Source organism: Scylla paramamosain, chromosome 15 (genome assembly GCF_035594125.1).
Source record: "Scylla paramamosain isolate STU-SP2022 chromosome 15, ASM3559412v1, whole genome shotgun sequence".
In the NCBI taxonomy this organism is placed as follows: domain Eukaryota; kingdom Metazoa; phylum Arthropoda; class Malacostraca; order Decapoda; family Portunidae; genus Scylla; species Scylla paramamosain.
This window is the reverse complement of record NC_087165.1, coordinates 2,866,836-2,879,674: the sequence shown is the minus strand read 5'-3', so window position 1 is coordinate 2,879,674 and position 12,839 is coordinate 2,866,836.

The following is a 12,839-nucleotide window of genomic DNA, read 5'->3' as shown; positions in this document are numbered from 1 at the left end:
TAGATACCAAAATGCTGAAACTCATAACACTCTTAATTGAAAAACAGAACAACCTTACTAAATGCGTGTATTTTGAGTGTTTTTTCACATTCTTAGTTAAAAAAAAAACGAAATTCCATACGAATATAGCTTTATGTGGGTAAAAAATGACATTAACAGAAAAGTATCTTTTGAGTGTTTTTGAGAGTGTTAGGCAATAAAGCACTAAAAAGCAAGACAATCACATTACATGGAATAAAACCAACGTTTACCAAGAACTTGCCTTTAAGTGTTTTTCAGCTCCTTATATGCGTTAAAAAGCATGAAAAACACACTTTATATAGAAACAAAATAACATTACAAACAACAGGTATTTTGGGTGTTTTTTTAATCATGTTATCTATAAAAACGCTTAAATGCATGCAAAGAACCTTATGTTTGGGAAAGGAAAGGATATTACGAGAAACGTGTATTATGAGTGTTTTTAAGTTCCTTAAGAACCAAAAAGCTAAAACCCACAAGTAACACTCTTTATTTAGAAAAAAAATAAATAAATAAATAGAAAAATAGTAATTTTTTTTTTTTTATTCATCTTCATAGGTACCGAGATGCCAAAATTCTGGCAAAATTTAGGGCAATTATATGATAAAAGATCATTATCAAAAAAGTTAATTTTAGCTTATTTTTCGGGCTGTTATTATACCAAACCCTAAAGTGCCACCTATATGAGGAAATTAAACGACTTTACCAGAAACCACAAGGCAAAAAACGCAAAAACTCGTGTATATGGAGAAGTTTCTTAGTTATCAAAACGCTGGTACTCATAAATAACACTCTTAAATGAGAAACATAACAACCTTACGAAATGCGTGTATTTTGAGTGTTTTTCACATTCTTATTTACTAAAATCCCAAATTGCATGCAAAACTAGCTTTATGTTGGTAAGAAATGACATTACCAGAAAAGTGACTTTGGGTGTTTTTAATGGTGTTAGGCAATAAAGCACTAAAAAGCAAGGCAATAACATTACATGGGAATGAAACCAACTTTTACCAAGAACTTGCCTTTAAGTTTTTTTGAGCTCCTTACATACCAAAACGCTAAAACGAATGCAAAACACCCTTTATAGAGAATTAGAATAACATTACCAAAAACATGTATTTTGAGTGTTTTTGATCATGTTACCTATAAAAACGCGAAAATACATGCAAAGAACCCTATGTTTGGGAAACGAAAATACATTACGAGAAACGTGTATTATGAGTGTTTTTAAGTTCCTTAAGAACCAAAAAACTAAAACCCACAAATAACACTCTTTATAAAGAAAAAATAAATAAATATATAAAAAAACGGCAATTTATTTATTTTTTTTTTTTTTTGTTATTCATCTTCATAGGTACCGAGATGCCAAAATTCTGGGAAAATTCTGGGCAATTATGTGATACAAGAATATTATAAAAAAAAGTCTATTTTAGCTTTTTTTTCGGAATGTTATGTACCAAACTCTAAAGTGAATGCAAAGCCACCTACATGAGGAAATTAAACGACTTTACGAGAAACCTTACTTTTGAGTGTTTTTCAGTATGTTAGGCACCAAAACGATAATAATATGGAAGTCACTCAATATGGGAATCCAAAACAAAATTACTGAAAACGTGTCTTTTCAGTGTTTTACGTAGAAAAACGCTAAAAAAGATGCAAACCAACCAATATGAAGAAATAGAATAGCATTAATAAAGATGTATATTTTGAATGTTTTTGAGCTTGTTACCTAAAAAAAAATGCAAAAATGGATGCAAAGTATTGCAAAACAAAAGGACATTCTGAGAAACGTGTATAATGAGTATTTTATAGTTCTACAAGAACCAAAAGGCAAAAAACGCAAAAACTCGTGTACCTAGAGAAGTTTTTTAGATACCAAAATGATTACAAAATGTGTGTATTTTGAGTGTTTTCACATTCTTAGTTACGAAAATCCCAAATTGCATGCGAAATTAGCTTTATGTGGGAAATAAATGACATTGCCAGAAAAGTGTCTTTTGAGTGTTTTTGAGCGTTATATGAAACAAAGCACTAAAAAGCAGAACAATCACATTACATTGGAATAAAACCAAATTTTTGCGGCGAATTAAAAAAAAAAAAAACAAGCTTACCAAATGAGTGTATTTTGGGTGTTTTTTCACATTCTTAGTTACCAAAACCCCAAATTGCATGCGAGATATTGTGGGATAAAAATGTGGGTAAAAAATGACATTAACATAAAAAAGTTTTTTTGAGTGTTTTTGAGCGTGTTAGGAAATAAAGCACTAAAAAGCAGGGCAATCACATTACATAGGGATAAAACAAATTTTTACCAAGAACTTCCCTTTAAGATTTTTTGAGCTCCTTACATACAAAAAACGCTAAAACGCATGTATAACACCCTTTATGGAGAAACAGAATAACATTACCAAAAACACATATTTTGAGTGTTTTTGATCATGTTATCTATAAAAACACTTAAATACATGTTTGGGAAACGAAAAAAAGACATTAGGAGAAACGTGTATTTTGAGTGTTTTTAAGTTTCTTAATTACCAAAAAGCTAAAAGCCACAAATAACACTCTTTATAGAGAAAAAATGAATAAATAAATAAAAAAATAGCATTTTTTTTTTATTCATATTCATAGGTACTGAGATGCCGAAAGTCTGGCAAAATTCAGGGAAATTATGTAGAAAAAAGAACATTATCAAAAAAGTTAATTTTAGCTTTTTTTTTAAGACTGTTATGTACCAAACCCTAAAGTGCATCCAAAGCCACCTATACGGGGAAATTACACGACTTTACCAGAAACCTCTCTTTTGAGTGTTTTCCTTTTTAGCATGTTAGGCATGAAAAGGATAAATAATATGGAAGTCACTCAATATGGGAATGCAAAACAAAATTACTGAAAACGTGTCTTTTCCATGTTTTACGTAGAAAAACGCTAAAACGGATGTAAACCAACCAATATGAAGAAATAGTTACCAAAAAGGTATATTCTGAGTGTTTTTGAACTTGTTAACCACAAAAAAACGCGAAAATGGATGCAAAGCACTCTATATTGGGAAACAAAAGGACATTACGAGAAACGTGTATAATGAGTGTTTTATGGTTTCACAAGAACCACAAGGCAAAAAAACGCAAAAACTCGTATATACTCGTATGTATGAGTTTCTTAGATACCAAAATGCTGAAACTCATGAATAACATTCTTAATTGAAAAACAGAACAACCTTACTAAATGCGTGTATTTTGAGAGTTTTTCACATTCTTAGTTACCAAAACCCCAAATTGCATGCGAAACCAGATTTATGTGGGAAAAAATGACATTCCCAAAAAAGTGTCTTTTGAGTGTTTTTGAGCGTGATAGGATATAAAGCACTAAAAAGCAGGGGAATCACATTAAATTCGAATAAAACCAATTTTTACCAAGAACTTGCATTTAAGTGTTTTTGAGCTCCTTATATACCAAAACGCTAAAACACCTGCAAAACACACTTTATGGAGAAACAGAATAACATTACCAAAAACATGTATTTTGTGTGTTTTTGATCATGTTATCTATAAAAACGCTTATATACATAGAAAGAACCTTATATTTGGGAAACGAAAGGACATTACGAAAATCGTGTATTATGAGTGTTTTTAAGTTCCTTAAGTACCAAAAAGCTAAAACCCACAAATAACACTCTTTATTTACAAAAAAAAATAAAATAATTAAATAAATAAAAAATAGAATTTTTTTTTTTTTTTTTGTCATTCATCTTCATAGGTACCGAGATGACAAAATTCTGGGAATATTCAGGGGAATTATATGATAAAATAATATTACCCAAAAAATTGATTTTAGCTTTTTTTTCGGACTGTTATGTACCAAACCCTAAAGAGCATGCAAAGCCTCCTATATGACGAAATTGAATGACTTTACCAGAAATCTGTCTTTTGAGTGTTTTCAGCATGTTAGGCACCAAAACGATAAATAATAATGAACTCACTCAATATGGGAATCCAAAACAAAATTACTTAAAACGTGTCTTCTCAGTATTTTACGTAGAAAAACGCTAAAACGGATGCAAACCAACCAATATCAAAAACAGAAAAACATTACCATAAAGGTACATTTTGAGTGTTTTTGAGCTTGTTACCTACAAAAAAACGCAAAAAATTGATGCAAAGCACTCTACATTGGGAAAGAAAGGGACATTGCGAGAAAAGTGTATAATGAGTGTTTTATAGTTCAAAAGAACCACAAGGCAAAAAACGCAAAAACTCGTGTATATGGAGAAGGTTCCTAGATACCGAAATGCTGAAACTCATGAATAACACTCTTAATTGAGACACAGAAAAACCTTACTAAATGAGTGTATTTTGAATGCTTTTTCACATTCTTAGTTACCCAAAACCCAAATTAATTACGAAACCAGCTTTATGTGGTAAAAAAAAAAAAAAAATGGACTTTTTCAGAAAAGTGTCTATTGAGTGTTTTTGAGCGTGATAGGCAGTAAAGCACTAAAAACAAGGGTAATCACATTACATTAGAATAAAACCAATGTTTACCAAGAACTTGCCTTTAAGTGTTTTTGAGCTCCTTATATACCAAAACGCTAAAACGCATGCAAAACACACTTTATGGAGAAACAGAATAACATTACCAAAAACATGTATTTTGAGTGTTTTTGATCATGTTACCAATAAAACGCTTAAATACATGCTAAGAACTCTTTTTGTGGGAAACGAAAGGACATTACGAGAAACGTGTATTATGAGTGTTTTTAAATTCATTAAGTAGCAAAAAACTAAAAGCCACAAATAACTTTCTATTAAGAAAAAAAAAATAAATAAATAAAAAAATAGGATATTTTTTTTCTTTCTTATTCATCTTCACAGGTACCGAGATGCCAAAATTCTGCAAAATTCATGAAATTTTGTGAAATAAGAACATTATCAAAAAAGTTAATTTTAGCTTCTTTTTTTTTTCGACTGTTATGTAGCAAACCCTAAAGTGCATGCAAAACCACCTATATGGGGAAATCAAAAGTCTTTGCCAGAAAACTGTCTTTTGAGTGTTTTTTTTAGCATGTTAGGCACCAAAACGATAAATAACATGGAAGTCACTCTATATGGGAATCCAAAACAAAATTCCTGAAAACGTGTCTTTTCGGTGTTTTACGTAGAAAAACGCTAAAATGGATGCAAACCAACCAATATGACAAAAAAAAAAAAACATTACCAAAAAGGTATATTTTGAGTGTTTTGAGCTTGTTACCTACAAAAAAGGTGAAAATGGATGCAAAGCTCTCTCTATTGGGAAACAAAAGGACATTACGAGAAACGTGTATAATGAGTGTCTTATTATTTTTAAGCAAAAGAACTTGTGGTTCACAAGAACCACAAGGCAAAAAACGCAAAAACTCGTGTATATAAAGAAGTTTCTTAGATACCAAAATGCTGAAACTCATGAATAACAATCTTAATTGAGAAACAGAACAACCTTACCAAAAGCGTGTATTTTAAGTGTTTTTCACATTCTTATTTAGAAAAATCCCAAATAGCATGCGAAACTAGCTTTATGTGGGAAAAAAATGACATTACCAGAAGTGCCTTTTGAGTGTTTTTGAGCGTGTTAGGCAATAAATCACTAAAAAGCAGGGCAATCACATTACATGGGAATAAAACCAACTATGACCAAGAACTTGCTATTATGTGTTTTTGAGCTCCTTACATACCAAAACGCTAAAACGCATGCAAAACACTCCTTTATGGAGAAGCAGAAAAAAACATTACAAAAAATATGTTTTAAGTGTTTTTGATCATGTTACCTATAAAAACGCTTAAATACATGCACAGAACCCTATCTTTGGGAAACGAAAGGACATTACGAGAAACGTGTATTATGACTGTTTTTAAGTTCCTTAAGTACCAAAACGTTAAAACCCACAAATAACACTCTTTAAAGAGAGAGAGAAAAAAAAAACATTTTTTTTTGTTTTGATTTTCATAAGTACCGAGATGCCAAAATTCTGCCAAAATTCAGGGAATTTATAAGGAAAAAAGAACATTATCAAAAAATTTAATTATAGCTTTTTTTTCGGATTGTTATTTACCAAACCCTAAAGTGCATGCAAAGCCACCTATATGAGGAAATTAAACGACTTTATCAGAAACCTGTGTTTTCAGTGTTTTTCAGCATATTAGGCACCAAACCGATAAATAATAAGGAAGTCAGTCAATATGTGAATCCAAAACAAAATTACTGAAAACGTGTCTTTCCAGTGTTTTACGTAGAAAAAACGCTAAAACGGATGCAAACCAACCAATATGAAGAAATGAAATAACATTACCAAAAAGTGTTTTTGAGCTTTTTACCTACAAAAAACGGGAAAATGGATGTAAAAGCACTCTATATTGAGAAGCAAAAGGACATTTAGAGAAACGTGTATAATGATTGTTTTATAGTATCACACGAACCACAAGGCAAAAAACGCAAAAACTCGTGTATATAGAGAAGTTTCTTACTTACCAAAATGCTGAAATGCATGAATAACACTTATAATTGAGAAACAGATCTACATTACCAAATGTGTGTATTTTGAGTGTTTTTCACATTCTTAGTTACGAAAATCCCAAATTACATGCGAAACTAGCTTTATGTTAGAAAAAAAAATATTACCAGAAAAGTGTCTTTTGAGTGTTTTTGAGCGTGATATGCAACAAAGCACTAAAAAGCAGAAGAATCACATTACATGGGAATAAAACGAACTTTACGAAGAACTTGCCTTTAAGTGTTTTTTTTTTTTACCCCTTACATACCAAAACGCTAAAACGCATGCAAAACACCCTTTATGGAGAAACAGAGTATTTTGAGTGTTTTTGATTATGTTATTTATAGAAACGCTTAAATACATGCAAAGAACCTTATGTTTGGGAAACGAAAGGACATTACGAGAAACGAGTATTATGAGTGTTTTTAAGTTCCTTAAGTACCAAAAAAGCTAAAACCCAAAAATAACACTCTTTATAGAGAAAAAAAAAAAAAATTTCTTCATAGGTACTAAGATGCCAAAATTCTGGCAATATTCTTTGGGAATCGAAAACAAAATTACTGAAAACGTGTCTTTTCGGTGTTTTACGTAGAAAAACACTAAAACGGATGCAAATCAACCAATATGAAGAAATAAAATAACATTACCAAAAATGTATATTTTGAGTGTTTTTGAGCTTGTTACCTACAAAAAAACGCGAAAATGGATGCAAAGCACTCCCTATTGGGAAAGAAAAGGACATTACGAGAAACGTGTATAATGAGTGTCTTATTATTTTCCGGCAAAAGAACTTGTGGTTCACAAGAACCACAAGGCAAAAAACGCAAAAACTCGTGTATATAAAGAAGTTTCTTAGATACGAAAATGCTGAAACTAATGAAGAACAATCTTAATTGAGAAACAGAACAACATTACCAAAAGCGTGTATTTTCAGTGTTTTTCACATTCTTAGCAAAATCCCAAATAGCGTGCGAAACTAGCTTTATGTGGGAAAAAAATGACATTACCAGAAGTGTCTTTTGAGTGTTTTTGAGCGTGTTAGGCAATAAAGCACTAAAAAGCAGGGCAATCACATTACATGGGAATAAAACCAACTATGACCAAGAACTTGCTATTATGTGTTTTTGAGCTCCTTACATACCAAAACGCTAAAATTCATGCAAAACACTCCTTTATGGAGAAACAGAATAACATTACCAAAAACAAGTGTTTTGAGTGTTTTTTATCATGTTACCTATAAAAACGCTTAAATACATGCAAAGATCCCTATATTTGGGAAACGAAAGGACATTACGAGAAATGTGTATTATGAATGTTTTTAAGTTCCTTAAGTACCAAAACGTTAAAACCTACAAATAACACTCTTTATAGAGAAAAAAATAAATAAATAAAAAATAGCATTTTTTTTTTTTGTTATTGATGTTCATAGGTACCAAGATGCCAAAATTCTGCCAAAATTAAGGGAAATTATGTGTAAAAAAGAACATTATCGAAAAAGTTAATTTTACCTTTTTTTCGGAGTTATGTACCAAACCATAAAGTGTATGCAAAGCCACCTATTTGGGAAAATTTAACGACTTTACAAGAAACCTGTCTTTTGAGTGTTTTTCCGCATGTTAGGCACAAAAACGATAGATAATATGAAAGTCACTCTATATGGAAATCCAAAACAAAATTACTGAAAACGTGTCTTTTAAAAGATTTACGTAGAAAAACGCTAAAACGGATGCAAACCAACCAATATGAAAAAAAAAAATAGAATAACATTACCAGTAAAGTATATTTTGTGTGTTTTTGAACTTGTTACATAAAAAAAAATGAATGCAAAGCACTGTATATTAGGAAGAAAAAGGACATAACGACAAACGTGTATAATGAGTATTTTATAGTTTCACCAGAATCACAAGGCAAAAAACGCAAAAACTGGTCTGTGTGGAGAAGTTTCTAAGACACCAAAATGCTGAAACTCATGAATAACACTCTTAATTAAGAAACAGAGCAACCTTACTAAATGCTTGTACTTTGAGTGTTTTTTTTATATTCTTAGTTACCAAAACACCAAATTCCATGCGAAACTAGCTTTATGTGGGAAAAAAATGACATTACCAGAAAAGTGTCTTTGAGTGTTTTTGAGCGTGTTAGGCAATAAAGCATTAAAAAAGCAGGGCAATCACATTACATGGGAATAAAACCAACTTTTACGAAGTTTCAGCATTTTGGTATCTAAGAAACTTCTCCATATACACGAGTTTTTCCGTTTTTTGCGTTGTGGTTTTTTTGAACTATAAAACATTCATTATACAGTTTTCTCGCAATGTCCCTTTGTTTCCCAATATAGAGTGCTTTGTATCAATTTTTGCGTTTTTTTTTTTTGTAGGTAACAAGCTGAAAAACACTCAAAATATACATTTTTGGTAATGTTTTTCTGCTTCTTGATATTGGTTGGTTTGCATCAGTTTTAGCGTTTTTCTACGTAAAACACTGAGAAGACACGTTTTCAGTAATTTTCTTTTGGATTCCCACATAGAGTGAGTTCCTTATTATTTATCATTTTGGTGCCTAACATGCTGAAAAACACTCAAAAGACAGATTTCTGGTAAGTTCTTTAATTTCCTCATATGCAAGGCCTTGCATGTCTTTTTAGTGTTTTTGAGCGTGTTACGCAAGAAAGTACTAAAAGGAAGGGCAATCACATTACATGGGAATTAAACCAAATTTTACCAAGAACTTGCCTTTAAGTGTTTTTGAGCTCCTTACATACCAAAATGGTAAAACGCATGCAAAACACATTTTATGGAGAAACAGAATAATATTATTTTTGTGTTTTTGATCATGTTATCTATAAAAACGATTAAATACATGCAAAGTACCTTATGTTTAGGAAACGAAAGGACATTACGAGAAACGTGTATTATGAGTGTTTTTTTAAGTTCCTTCAGTATCTAAAAGCTAAAACCCACAAATAACACTCTTTATTTAGAAAAAATAAATAAATAAATAAAAAAAATATAAAAAAATTAAAAAAAGGGATTTTTTTTTTGTTATTCATCCTTATGGGTACTGAGATGCCAAAATTCTGCCAAATTTCAGGGAATTTATGTGGAAAAAAGAATATTACCAAAAAAGTTAGTTATAGCTTTTTTTTTGGATTGATATGTACCAAACCCTAAAGTGCATGCAAAGCCACCTATATAGGGAAGTTAAACGACTTTACCAGAAACCTGTCTTTTCAGTCATTTTCAGCATGTTAAGCATCAAAACGATAAATAATATGGAAGTCAGTCAATATGTGAATCCAAAACAAAATTACTGAAAACGTGTCTTTTCAGTGTTTTACGTAGAAAAACGCTAAAGCGGATGCAAACCAACCTATATGAAGAAATAGAATAACATTTCCAAAAAGATATATTTTCAGTGTTTTTGAGCTTGTTACAAAAAATGCAAAAATGGATATAAAGCATATTAGGAAACAAAACGACATTACGAGAAAAGTGTATAATTAGTGTTTTATAGTTTTTAAAGAACCACAAGGCAATAAACGCAAAAACTCGTGTATATAGAGAAATTTCTTACATACCAAATGAATAAATGTATGAATAAAACTTTTAATCGATAAACAGATCTACCTTACCAAATTGTGTATTTTGAGTGTTTCTCACATTCTTGGTTACGAAAATGCCAAATTACATGCGAAACTACCTTCATGTGGGAAAAAAAAAATGACATTACCAAAAAAAGTGTCTTTTTAGTCTTTTTGAGCTTGATATGACACAAAACACTAAACACCAGAACAATCACATTACATGGGAATAAAACCAACTTTTACGAAGAAATTGCTTTTAAGTGTTTTTTAACTCATTACATACCAAATCGCTAAAACGCATGCAAAACACCCTTTATGGAGAAACAGAATAACATTACCAAAAACATGTATCTTGAGCGTTTTTGATCATGTTACCTATAAAAACGCTTAAATACATGCAAAGAACCCTATGTTTGTATAACAAAAGAACATTACGAAAATCGTGTTTTTAAGTTCCTTAAGTACCAAAAAGCTAAAACCCACAAATAACACTTTATAGAGAGAAAAAAAAAAAATTTTGTTATTCATCTTCATAGGTACCGAGATGCCAAAATTCTGGCAAAATTCATGGAAATTTTGTAAAAAAAAAATCATTATAAAAAAATAATTTACCTTTTTTAACCGGAGTTATGTAGAAACCCTGAAATTCATGCAAATCCAACTATATGGGGAAATAAAACGACTATTCCAGAAACCTGTCTTTTGAATGTTTTTCAGCAATTTCAAAAATATTACTGAAAACGTGTGTTTTCAGTGATTTACGTAGAAAAACGCTAAAACGGATGTAAACCAACCAATATGAAGAAATAGAATAACATTACTAAAAAGATATATTTTGATGTGTTTTTGAGCTTGTTACCTACAAAAAATGCAAAAATGGATGGAAAGCACTTTATATTGGCAAAGAAAAGGACATTACAAGAAACGTGTATGAGTCTTTTATAGTTTCACAAGAACCACAAGGTAAAAAACTCAAAAACTCGTGTACATCAAGAAATTTCTTACATACCAAAAAGCTGAAACTCATGAATAACACTTTTAGTTTTGAAACAGAAATACCTTACCAAATGTGTGTATTAGAAAAGTTTCTTACATACCAAAATGCTGAAGCTCATAACACTTTTAATTAAGAAATAGAACAACCTTACTAAATGCCTGTGTTTTGAGTTTTTTTCACATTCTTAGTTACCAAAACCCCAAATTCCATGCAAAACTAGCTTTATGTTGGAAAAAAAAAGATATTACCAGAAAAGTGTATTTTGAGTGTTTTTGAGTGTGTTAGGCAATAAAGCACTAAAAAGCAGGGTAATCACATTACATGGGAATAAAAACAATTTTTACCAAGAACTTGCCTTTAAGTTTTTTTGAGCTCATTACATACCAAAACGCTAAAACGCATGTAAAACACCTTTTATGGAAAAACAGAATAAAATTACCAAAAACATATATTTTGAGTGTTTTTGATCATTTTATCTATAAAATGTTCACCACCAGCTTTGGCTTTCCTCTCCCTTCACTGACCATCCTGGTGAACTAGCCTACAACTTTGCTATCCTCCATGACCTAGAGCAATTGGTGCAACACCCTACTCGTATTCCTGACCGTCTTGGAGATACGCCCAACATTCTTGACCTTTTCCTGACCTCTAATCCTTCTGCTTATGCTGTCACCCTTTCTTCTCCGTTGGGCTCCTCCGATCACAATCTCATATCTTTATCTTGTCCTATCACTCCAATCCCTCCTCAGGATCCCCCTAAGCGAAGGTGCCTCTGGCGTTTTGCCTCTGCTAGTTGGGGGGACCTGAGGCGGTATTTTGCTGATTTTCCTTGGAATGACTACTGCTTCCGTGTCAGAGACCCGTCTTTGTGTGCTGAGCGCATAACAGAGGTGATAGTGTCTGGCATGGAGGCGTACATTCCTCACTCTTTTTCTCGTCCTAAACCTTCTAAACCTTGGTTTAACACAGCTTGTTCTCGTGCTATACATGATAGAGAGGTGGCCCACAAAAGGTACTTAAGCCTTCCTTCACCAGAATCTCATGCACTTTATATTTCTGCCCGGAATCATGCCAAGTCTGTTCTCCAACTAGCCAAAAACTCCTTCATTAACAGAAAATGTCAAAACCTTTCAAGATCTAACTCCCCTCGTGATTTCTGGCATCTAGCCAAAAATATCTCCAATAACTTTGCTTCTTCTTCTTTCCCTCCTCTACTTCAACCAGATGGCACCACTGCTATCACATCTATTTCTAAAGCTGAACTCTTTGCTCAAACCTTTGCTAAAAACTCTACCTTGGACGATTCTGGGCTTGTTCCTCCCTCTCCTCCACCCTCTGACTACTTCATGCCTCGTATTAAAATTCTTCGTAATGATGTTTTCCATGCCCTCGCTGGCCTAAACCCTCAGAAGGCTTATGGACCTGATGGGGTACCTCCTATTGTTCTCCGAAACTGTGCCTCCGTGCTTGCACCTTGCCTAGTCAAACTCTTTCAGCTCTGTCTGTCAACATCTACCTTTCCTTCTTGCTGGAAGTTTGCCTACATTCAACCTGTTCCTAAAAAGGGTGACCGCTCTAATCCCTCAAACTACCGTCCTATTGCTTTAATTTCCTGCTTATCTAAAGTTTTTGAATCTATCCTCAACAGGAAGATTCTTAAACATCTATCACTTCACAACCTTCTATCTGATCGCCAGTATGGGTTCCGTCAAGGC